The sequence below is a fragment of the Phacochoerus africanus genome, chromosome 1, assembly GCF_016906955.1.
Source record: "Phacochoerus africanus isolate WHEZ1 chromosome 1, ROS_Pafr_v1, whole genome shotgun sequence".
Classification (NCBI taxonomy): Eukaryota; Metazoa; Chordata; class Mammalia; order Artiodactyla; family Suidae; genus Phacochoerus; species Phacochoerus africanus.
Genome location: NC_062544.1, coordinates 44777745 through 44788392, shown reverse-complemented (window position 1 = coordinate 44788392; position 10648 = coordinate 44777745). Strand labels below are relative to the sequence as shown.

General features: G+C 45.0%; 1 long non-coding RNA gene across 1 annotated transcript; it reads right to left on the bottom strand.

Annotated features, from left to right (window-relative positions):
* Nucleotides 1–5517: 5517 nt before the first annotated feature.
* On the bottom strand, nucleotides 5518–9694 carry LOC125111779 (uncharacterized). Its single transcript, XR_007130935.1, has 3 exons — nucleotides 9565–9694; nucleotides 7978–8118; nucleotides 5518–5736 (listed from the first exon to the last, which is right to left on the bottom strand). It is a non-coding gene; the product is annotated as an uncharacterized LOC125111779 (long non-coding RNA).
* Between the last annotated feature and the right edge of the window lie 954 nt (nucleotides 9695–10648).

Sequence of the window (10648 nt, the reverse complement as noted above, 5' to 3'; positions counted from 1 at the left end):
CCTTCCACTTCTCTGTTCTCATCATCTAAGCACACAGCCTCGGCAGAAGACTCAAGACGCACCCCGTGTTCTGGCATCTCCTGCTTGGATGTCCCTTTCCTGGTCTTGCCATCAGCTGGTGTGAGCCTTCCAGTAAAGCAGGGACCTGCACAGCTCTCCTTGCAGCCACCAGCAACAACCACGTGCACCTCTGGAGCCCATAAAACATACTGGGGAGACAGTCTTTGAACTCAGGACTCTGAGTCTTCATTATCAGTAGGAGCAACCAGCGGCCACCATTTTTAAATGCAGCTCAACTCTCTCCTCCAACTTCCATGAAGTCAATAAACCTCCTAAATTCGTCCCAGAAAAACTGCTTGTTTTCTAAGTGATTCAAGTCCAGCAGTGCCACACCCACCCTCTTGCCCCAGACAGATGGTCTGTCTCTAGGCAGAAAATCACTCTGGCTGCTCCTGCTGGCAAAAAAGGGAACCATTGCCATTGATTTGATGGAGAAATGTGAGGGATTTAGTCTCTGCCATCAGTTGTTTTGGCTGAGAAGCTCTGGGAAATCATCCAGAAAGAGCAGATCTGCTTGCCATTTCAGAGGCAGGCGAGGTGGTCTGTGGCTGGGGCAGGGAGAGAATGGGGAGGTGGGAGGTTGGGAACAGCTGTGTGTTTAGACTGACGGCCCTAGGCCTGGGGAGTCAGAGCTGAAAATTCCAACACAAAGAGCATTCCTGAAAGCAGTGATCCCTCTCTCCGCAAAGAGAGAAGTGGAGGAAGGGAATCAGGGCAGCAGGGGGCTGGAAATCCCAAAGGACAGTGCCTGCCAGGCTGATACGAATGAACATCCAGCTGTTTTCTTTGGCTCATGCGGTTTCTGGTTGTGTTTATTTTCTTTTTTAGCAAGGAAAAAAAACCCTCCAACAACTACATTTCTAGTGAGGGAGTAGGTCCCATTTTAGTCTTTCTTCCTGAATGTGGTAAAATACTTCATAGGTAACAAAGGGGAGAAAAGAGACATTATACTTGTACACAAAATTCTCAACTTGGAGGATAAAACTTTTCATTTTCTGGCTCTTCCATTTCCTGTTTTCCTTTTCTTTCTTTTTTTTTTTACTATGAAACTCGTTCCCTACCACCCCCAAGCTCCCGCGCGCAGACACACACACACACACACACACACACACACACACACACACACACACACCCCTCCACTCTCTTCCTCTACTTTCATTTCAGTGGCTCCAAAATCAGAACGTTACTTGGTTTTGAAAGAGTCACTACGGAAGTTTGTGAAATCTTTATCTCTAGAGGTTTTACTAAAGCAGGTCTGAGCCTCTCTTTTTTGCGGCAGCTTAGGAAGAGTGGGGGTGGGGGAGGGGGCCTGTGAGAGATCAAGTGGCCTCCCAAGGACTCTCCTCTTTATGGTTCACAGAAACTTGATCCCCAGAATGGGGGCAGAGGGCAGGAGTGGTAGAAACTTCTGTTTCCTCCTCAAGATCCAGTAGGAAGCCTTGCTATTTTGACAAATAACTTGGCCTCTGCTTCACTGTGCGGTTGATTTGGAAAGCCGACTGCTAAGAACAAGGAAAGCCAGAACCTGAAAAACTGCTTGTCCATGAGCATCCTTCTCAGGCACAATCAGGGATGGATCTGGATCACCTGCATGTGCAGAGGGCCCTACAGCCTCTGGTGTCAGCTGTGTGGGTGGAAATTCCCCTTCTTGTATGAGGCCACAGTGGAAGTGGGGCCTGGGTGTCTGGAACAGCTTCAGCTTTCTGGGAGTATATTATGAAGCCAACTAAGTAACAGGAAGTCATCGCTTGGGCTTTAAAGGAGATTTGTGCTTTATAAGAAGCCAATGAATACATAAAATGGTCTAAAAAATTGTACAACAAACAGGGGGCAGTCGGGAGAGGGGAGGAGGGGGATAGGAGTTAGCTTCTTCAATTTCTGGATAACCTGCAGTGTGAGCTTCAGGAAGCTGATTTGCTTGTCAAGTGAACTGCACCCGCCCTTTCTGGACTTTAGACTTTTATCTTTAGGTTCTTTCGTTCCTTCCCTTTAACCTCTGATTCTCTGAGGTGAGCCCTCACTTCTTCAATAATCCTCTCCCAGGGCCATCAGATCCTCCTGGGCTTCAGAAGACCCTCCCTTCTAGGTCCTTTCCCACCCTTCCAGTGAGAGAAGCCTCACTGGGCACACAGCAATTACACCTATGATCTGAGAGGATGCCCAGGAGCTGTCAGTGGCTGTGCTGGCCCCCACGTTGCTCACTGGTGCTTGGCTAAGCCATCTCCTGGGTCTAGAGTTGGTGGCTGGGAGTTTAGACTAAAAGGGAAGAGAACAATTTAATGACAAGTTTGTTTTGTCTTGTTTTTTTTTTTACTTATAAGTGAAACCACCATCAAAAAATTTTTGACCATAAAGTTACCCTGACTCTCTCCCTCTCCCTCCCTCTCTCTGCTTCTGTCTCTCTCTCTCTCTCTCTCTCTCTATATATATATATACATATATATATATATCTGATTAGTCTTTTGTTGGGGAATCTTTCTTCCACTTTACAAGAGAAAATAAAAGGTACCAGAGAGAAACTCAAATTCTTGTCACACCTTGACCTGTAGGGATGCCCATCTCTTCCTCCTCCCATTCCATCGTAGTTGGAGCAATTGCTTACTGCCAGGGTCAGTTCTAAGGCTCTATTTATCTCCTGCAGTCTGACAGACTTTGCTCCATTGCAGGACCCTTCTTGCTCCTGCTGTCTCACGTGCTACTGCTTCCTTTCACCAGCATTTAAACAAGCCTGTTTCTCTCACCCTAAAAATACTTTCCCTTGCTTCGTCTACATTCCTTTCCAATGTATTAACTTTATTTTCATACTTCTGTATTCTTGATGCTCTGGCATTGGAAGCCTTGCTAACCAAGAAGGGCTCGCCCCTCCCCTCCACCCAGGCTTAGCCAGTTCCTAGAGGTAGAACACACCTCAGCTGAGCATGTACTTTTCCTATGCAAACTAGCCAGTTCTGGAGCCCACACTCCAGCCACCTCCTTTATGGCCTCTCACCAGGTTCTTAGGCTTTGCCCACTAACCTCCTGTCCTACTCAGCCCAAGGCCGGGTACCAGAGGACTAGAGACAGCCCCTATGTGACAGAGTCAGCTGACATTATTCCAACTAGCCTATCCTCAACCTACTGACAGACACTGCCTTGCCTTGCGTTCTTGTGAAAACCACAGTTGAACCCCCTGCCCATGTTGTCTTCTCTCTTTCTTCCTCCTGGTGCTTCCCTGTATGACCCTGCCTGGCCTGGTGTAACCCCTCTGGAAAATGGCAACCAACTAACTTTTCAATGGTAGTCATCTCTTGATCTGTTGGCCTCATATTACTGGGATAATGATAAAACTTACATTTTTAAAAATCCATGTACTTCCTTATCTGGTTCCTTTTGGCTTCAGTCAAGGGTACCAAACAGGTGTCTGTTTTCACATCACCACTTCTTTACCCTCCACTCAGAAATTCTCCTTCAAATCTGGCCTCTGTGCCAACATTGCTCTGCCACTGCTCCTGCCAAGATCACTAATAACCTTGTTGCTAAAATTTAAGGCTGCCTCCCCAGCATTATCTGATTTGAGCTTTAAGTAGCATCTGATCCTAGTGACCACTACCTTCTTGAAAGTGTCTCCCCATGGCTGTAGTGATATTCATCTTTTCTACTACAGCTTCTTAGAATCCTCTGTGGGTTCTATTTCTGTTTATCTGTACATCATAGAATCCATAGGAAATTCAACAGCATACTGCCATGTGCACATGGATATCCCACCAGCATTTTAAAATGGGAATTTCCTAAACTGAACTCATCATCTCCACCCAGAGCCCATTCCCCAACTGTGCTCTTTCTCAGGCACTGGCACCATTACCCCTCGAGTTGTCCTAGGCAGAATCCTGATGTCATCCTTGGCTCCTCCTTCTGCCACATCCCTCATGCCTAATCAATCACCATGACCCATAGATTTTACATCTTGAATATTTCAAAGTCATTTATTTCCCTCTACCCCCAGTACCTCTAGGTTAATTTTGAGTTACTGTATCTTTCATCTGGCTAATGAGGCAGCCTCCTAACTAGTCTCCCTGACTCCATTTTTCCCTCTTCCTTCTGTTCTTCAGATAGCAGCCAGAGCTCTTTCTACGCATTCACATCAGAGCATGCAACCCCCTTCCCCCACTTCATACTGCTGTGATAGTGCCTCATTCATTATCCTTCGGACAAAGTCCAAATTTCTCCAGTGACCTCCAAGGACCTTCATTGTGTGTTCTTTGAGTGTCTCTCTGGTCTCTTGTCTCATCGCCCCTAACCACCACCCCGTTATTCAGAACCGTTTGCACTCTCCTGGATGCCGTTTCTCAACTCTAGGCCTTGGTATGCATTTCCTGGAACTCCCCGTCCTTCTCTTCCTGGATAGCTCAAGCTCATTTCTTAGATCCCAGGTTAGAGATATAAAGAGACAGTGCCTGTCTCCTTGCTTGTTTTCCTAATTGCTACAAGCACCTTGAGGGCAGCACCAAGTCTGGTTGTAACGTTTCCAACATCTTACACAATGCTGGCACCAATAGCTGCTGAATACATGGGTGATTCCAACCCATGCTTGTGGGCAAGAGTGATTTAATGACATGGTCTGTCCTGAGAACATTAAGATGATTGTCCTCACATTTCTTTCATCATCAAGAATAATATTCATCGAGCACTTACTGTGTGTCATGCAATTTTCCAGTGGTAGGGAACAAAGCCAAACCACTTCCTTATTCTCCCACTGAAATGACATTTAAGTAAATTCACTTTCATTTTTTCTTCTTTCATTCCAGTGGTGATTAAAACTGAGATCATTTTTGTAGGGATTGGTGTGTAAAAGCCCCCAAGGACTATTCACTGACTTTAAGCAATGTCGACCTCAGGGTGATAGACTATCCATGATACGTTTTAGTAGTATGCATACAGCCTTTCATTAGATGCCTGGGACTGTTAATGCCAAATCATCACTGCTGAAAAATGTGCTTGTTTAGAGATTGTTTTTAAACTTGTTGAACTGGGCCACATGTTTCCCATCTCTAACAATTAAGTGAATAGAAAACTAATAAGCCATCTTTTGGTTTGCTTATAGGAATGCAATTGCTAATACGTACCGGGAAAAAGGAGGTCACTGTGGGGCACAATGGAGTCATTATTTATGAGTTAGTGGAATTTTTTATGGAGCAAACAGATGTTTACATGCCTGAGATTTTGAGCCTATCTGTCGGGGCTGAAAAAAAATGTATCTTATATATCTGAACTTACAGTTGCCATCTTAGGAGTCTTTACTCACATCTGTCATAGAATAGCACAGACCCAATAGGAATAGCCAGGCATTCCTGGATTAAGTTTTCTTTTTTATCTTCATAGAGAAGAAATTACACTGTTTAATGCTTCCTTAAACCACCATTGAGACTGGGGAGAACAGACGTTGTCTTCATTTGAGCTGCTATAAAAAGTACCATCGACTAGGTGGCTTATAACAGATACTTATTTCTCACATTTCTGAGGCTGGGAAGTTCAAGATCCAGGTGCCCACAGTTTCGATGTCTGGCAGGGGCCTGCTTCCTAGATCACTGATGGCTATCTTCTCCCTCTGTTCTCACATGGTGAAGGCAGCAAGGGAGCTCTCTGGAGTCTCTTTTAAAAGGGCACTGATCCCACAGGTGAGGGCTCCACTCCTATGACCTAGTCAAAGGGGGTGGTATTGGTAAGTGAGGCTTTTGGAGGTGATTAGTGATTAGATCAGGAGAGTCAAGCCCTCATAAAAAGGATTCGTGTTCTTGTAAAAGAAATCCCACAGAGCTTCCTAGCCCCTTTTACCATGTAAGGACTCCAGAGAGGTCAGTAGTCTGCAACCCAGAAGAGGGCCCTCACACAACTATGCTGGTACCCTGATCTCAGCTTTCCAGCTTCCGGACCTGAGAGATTGAAATTTTGTTTTTTATAAGCCACCTAGTCCGTGGTATTTTGCTATAGCAGCCTGAGTGGACTAAGACCAAGGGATCTTGCTTAAGAGAACTTCTTAGAGAAGGGATCCCAACAGAAGGGGAGGCAGGGAGTTCCCCTCGTGGCGCAGTGGAAACGAATCCAACTAGGAACCATGAGGTTGAGGGTTTAATCCCTGGCCTCGATCAGTGGGTTAAGGATCATGGCCATGAGCTGTGGTGTAGGTCGCAGATGTGGCTTGGATCCTGCATTGCTGTGGCTGTGGCGTAAGCCAGCAGCTGTAGCTCTGATTTGACCCCTTGCCTAGGAACATCTATATGCTTCAGGTGAGGCCCTAAAAAGCGGAGAAAAAAAAAAGGCAGACGGTCAGAATCTTGGGGCAGGTGGGGAGACATAAGCAAGGGAGACTGACGGACTGATGGGATAAACTTTTAAGAAGTCCCCCTGGGGAAAGAGGCAGCTATGCCACAGCTAGCATGTGGAGGGCAGAAGCCAGAGTGCAACTCTATCAGCCTTCTAGGACTGCATCTTTGTTCCTCATCCACTCTCTCTCCTGGGTCTGACTATGAGCAGTCTAGAGCATTTGCTAGGGAGTTGGAGAAGAGGTGGATAAGGGAGGAGAAAAGAAACCAATGATACCCAGTTCTCTGCTGCAGGCTTTCAAGTCTGAAGACGACTTGATCTAGAAGTTTAGATAAGAATTAGGTTGGGGAGTTCCCGTCGTGGTGCAGTGGAAATGAATCTAACTAGGAACCATGAGGTTGCAGGTTCTATCCCTGGCCTCACTCAGTGGGTTAAGGATCCAGCGTTGCCGTGAGCTATGGTGTAAGTCACAGACTCGGCTTGGATCTGGTGTTGCTGTGGCTGTGGCGTAGGCCAGTGGTAACAGCTCCATTTAGATCCCTAGCCTGGGAACTTCCATATGCCATGGGTGCAGCCCTCGAAGAACAGAAAGACCAAAAAAAAAAAAAAAAAGAATTAGGTTGGAGTTTTTTGTTTTTTTTTGTCTTTTTTGCTATTTCTTGGGCCACTCCCGCGGCATATGGAGGTTCCCAGGCTAGGGGTCTAATCGGAGCTGTAGCCACGCCTACGCCAGAGCCACAGCAACGTGGGATCCGAGCCGCGTCTGCAACCTACACCACAGCTCACGGCAACGCCGGATCCTTAACCCACTGAGCAAGGGCAGGGGCCGAACCCGCAACCTCATGGTTCCTAGTTGGATTCGTTAACCACTGTGCCACGACGGGAACTCCTGGAGTTTGGATATTAAACTGCTCTGAAGTTGTAAAATGACAGAATGTTCTTGGACCTGGGACAGCTATTAGTCCTGCTTGAGATTTTATCTGGGACCTGAAAAGATGGTCCATGTTTACTATGGAATGGTGAGCAAGATGAAAATGGCATTAATGTTCATACTCTGCTGAGACTAACTTCTTCAAAAAATGGGTCATATATACATTTTGGAATGTTTGCTAAAAAAAACTCAGTTTGATACTTTATGGCCTCTTTTCATATGTATGTGTCTCTATCCATACACATATATCATATACACAGAATCATGGACTTTTACAGCTGGAAGGATGTTTAGAGACTCTAGGCTAAGACATTCAGTTCGCAAAAAGGAGGACAATTAAGTTTCATTAGGATCTCTTTCAGTTCCAACGTTCTCTATGATTTTAGGGTATTGAAAGCTACTCACAGAAGATACCAAAATAAGTAACACTCTTCTCTTAGGAATATGCATTAGACTATTGCAAAGCAGAATGAAGTAACCTCTGGTGTTGTGGAAGCACTCAGAATACCAGTTGGCTCATTGCTTCTGCAAAGAACATAAAGCTGACTGCTTTTTTTTTTTTTTAAATTAGGCTGGGGATCTGCCAGCTTAATAACTGCAGTACTTGACCAAGAGCCAGGCCTGGGAGGCCAAAAACAGAGGGTCCAAAGATTGCCCTTGATTTAGACAAGACCATTTATATTCACCTTCAGAGAATGCTCAGTCTGGGGATTCAGGCTTATAGATTTCCAAGTTGTCTGTCTTTCCAGAAGGCCTTGACTCTGCATCCTTGGGTTTTTCTCCCCACCCCAATGGAAGAGGCAAATCCAGAGGCATATTTCAAGGACCTATAGACAGGAAAACAGCAGAGCAGACACTCCATTAATCCCATTTCCTTCTGAGTTCTCCATTTAACATTTAGTGATGCTAAATGGAGAAAGAAGAAACATTAAATACTTCTCCCTTAACACTCATGAACAAGTTATCATGTGTAGTATGTAATCAGCAGGACGTGGGAAGAGGGGGCATCTCTTGATGAGCATTCCATGATTGACAGAGCCCTAAGGATGCCAATGCCCCTCCTGTTCTCTTCTCAGGCCCCCAGTGGTCTAGAAGCAGCAGCAGTGACTGAATGGTTAAAATCTCAGAGCAGAGAGGCCATTGTCTGGAGCTGTGCATGTGTAAAGCCTTACATCTTCAAACCCTGAGAGCTGTGATGAGTGTGTGGGAATTTTCCTGGAGAAATCTCTTGGGCAATATGCATTGATAGAACCCAGGAGTCCAGCCTCTCAATGGCCTGGAGATTGAAGCCTCCTTGAGGAGGCTTGAATACAAATATCTCTGTTCAGCCTTGGGGATTCCCCCAGCGCAGTTTCAGGTTGACTCTACTAAGAGACTCAACTTGTACCAGCTCTGTGTTAATAACCCCCCCTGGCCCACAAGAGCACACAGGTTCCCATTACCTAGGTTGCTGGTCAGCAAGATTTCTAAAGAGTTAGCTCTACAAGCAAAGCCAATAACGACTCTGTTGTTTTGCTGACTTTTTTTTTTAATAGTTATAGATGATGAGGAGCTTTTCTCAAAAAAAAGATGAGCTCTTAACACCAAAAAGCTTCCTGCCTTTAGCACATGATACAATAAAACGACTGAATCAATTAAATGACTCCCCATCGGTTCGATCTCATTAGTATCTAATTATCTCCCATTTTTAGTCTCATTACTATCTGTTTTAAAGGAAACGGATAGAATTGCTTTTTAATAGAATCACTGTTGACTTCAGCCATTAATCAGGGTAAGTAATAATTACTGTAAAAACAATTCCTAAATCTCAGTGATTTGAGACTAGAAAGGCTATTTCTTGAAAACATTAAGGTCCAGCTGGGTCTTTGGCAACTGGACCCGTACCACTTCCAGCTAGTGGCTCCACCATTTTTGGGGCCTCAGAATTCTCCACTGGTCCTCTGCATCTCACTCCTGGAGAGGGAATGGCCTGCGTGCAAACACCAGCCCCACGAAAGGTTTTAGGGAAGGTGGGCATATCACAGCCACTCGCCAGCAGAATCAGCCCCTGCCTCGCCCCACTGCAAGGGGCTAGGAATGTCCTTTCGCCATGTGCCCAGGAAGAGGAGACTGGTCCTGCTGAGTGGGGGCCATCTCAGCGGCAGGCCACTGATCCCTCTGCAGATAAAAGTGTGTGGGGACAAAGAGGGCAGGTTCTAAAGCCAGATGGTCAGGACTGGAATCCCTACAGCTGTGTGAATTTCTTTGCAAACGGGCATAACAATGGTACTCACCTTTTGGGGTTGTTGTGAGGCTTAAACAAGATGACTCCCATAAGTACTGAACTTAGAACAGTGGCTGCACATGGGAAATGCCTGAGGAAGATTCACCATTTATCATGAATGGGAGGTACTTAGACCAGGCCTGGTAAGAGGAAGCAAGAGGACATTAGCTGCATCATTTTTCCTTTTTCCTACTGTGACTTCAACTACAAGTGTGATTTTCTGAGGTTCAGGGTGCTCTATAAACCCCTTTCTCTTTCTCCTTTTCTTTCTTGCTCTCTCTGCTGCAAGTCTGGATGGCTCTTTCTATTACTGATTTTTATTCCTTTCTCTTCCATCACTTACCTTCCAGCTGTAAAAGTCTCCTTTATTTATGCCCTACTCTGGCCTCCTGTTCGCTATTCATTATCAAATACCTCCTGAAAACTTCCTCCTAATGAAACCTTGTCTTTATTGCCCATTTAAAGAATCGCTCTAAATTAAGTGGAATGGTCCCTTCTGGTTTTCTATTTTCCCCTCCTTTTATTTTATCAATTCTCAAAGGAAATAAAACCCAGCAGAATATGGGCTATTATCAGCAGCAATGCCGGTAACTGGGAATCAGATTTTATGCAGTTTCTGGGATATTGGTGGGGCAACGTCAGAAAATAGAACCTGAGATAATGAACATTTTTTGTAATTGCTTTACCTGTATAAAAGGAGCCTGGAGAATTTTGGCTGGCATCCTCACAGACAGCGAGGTTTATGAGAGTAGGCATTTTGTTTTATTCATGGCTGTAGCTCCCTCACCTGGAACAGAGCACGTAACAGGTGTTCACAACTGTCTCGATTAACCAAGTTAGCAGCAGAAGAGAATTGGGACATGGTAAATGAGAACAAGGTAACACTTATTAAAGACTATTCTCTACCATTACTTTTTATGGAATTTTTAACGAAAAGATTAAAGTCAATATTGACAAGTATTTTTCTTTGCATCAAAAAGGACACTAGCAAAGTTGGAAGGACTAGCATATTCTATAAAAGCATATATTTGGGATCTAAATAGCCGTTCTTCTTCATCAGATTATTCATTTTCTCTTAAAAATTGTCAAGGAGT